Below are 743 nucleotides of genomic sequence, written 5' to 3'. Positions count from 1 at the left end.
AGTGCAAACAAATATTTTAAAAAATGCGTAGTTTCATTCCATGTGTAAGTGCCATTATACATTTTTTTTACCTCTTCCATCAGTTCGTATTGGTCATATTGATTACAAAGAACCCCAGTGTCCTAAGACACTGGCCTCCTAAGCCATGGATTGTGAGATCTAGTCTTTTCTGAAATGTCTGAAAGCAGAGTGGCGCAGTGGAAGTGTGCTGGGCGCATAACCCAGAGGTTGATGGATCAAAAGCTTTTCCTGCTAACAAGCTTTTTTTAGCATTGAAGTGCGAACAAATGTTTTAAAAAATGGTTAGTTTCATTCCATGTGTAAGTGCCATTTTACATTTTTTTGCCTCTTCCATCAGTTCGTATTGGTCATATTGATTACAAATAACCCCAGTGGCCGAAGACACTGGCCTCCTAAGCCATGGATTGTGAGGTTTAGTCTTTTCTGAAGTGGCTGAAAGCAGAGTTGTGCAGCGGATGCGAGCTGGGCCCATAACCCAGAGGTCAATGGATTGAAACCATCCTCTGCTAACCAGTCTGTTTTTAAAATGAAACGCAAACAGAAATAAGAAAGCGGAATTTCATGGGAATGTGTCAGTGCCATACATTACACATTGTTTTTGCTGCTTCTATCAGTTTGTACTGTTTGGAAAAAGTAAGAATTGCCCCAGTGGCCTAATGGATAAGGCACTGGCCTCCTAAGCCAGGGATTGTGGGTTCAAGTCCCATCTGGGGTGTTTGAAA

General features: G+C 41.6%; 1 non-coding gene across 1 annotated transcript; it reads left to right on the top strand.

Annotated features, from left to right (window-relative positions):
• Positions 1-663: 663 nt before the first annotated feature.
• Positions 664-736, top strand: trnar-ccu. Its single transcript has one exon. It is a non-coding gene; the product is annotated as a tRNA-Arg (tRNA).
• Positions 737-743: the final 7 nt, after the last annotated feature.

Source organism: Oncorhynchus gorbuscha, unplaced genomic scaffold (assembly GCF_021184085.1).
Source record: "Oncorhynchus gorbuscha isolate QuinsamMale2020 ecotype Even-year unplaced genomic scaffold, OgorEven_v1.0 Un_scaffold_22025, whole genome shotgun sequence".
Lineage (NCBI taxonomy): Eukaryota > Metazoa > Chordata > Actinopteri > Salmoniformes > Salmonidae > Oncorhynchus > Oncorhynchus gorbuscha.
The sequence above is the reverse complement of the archived record's forward strand: the minus strand, read 5'-3'. Positions and strand labels throughout refer to the sequence as shown.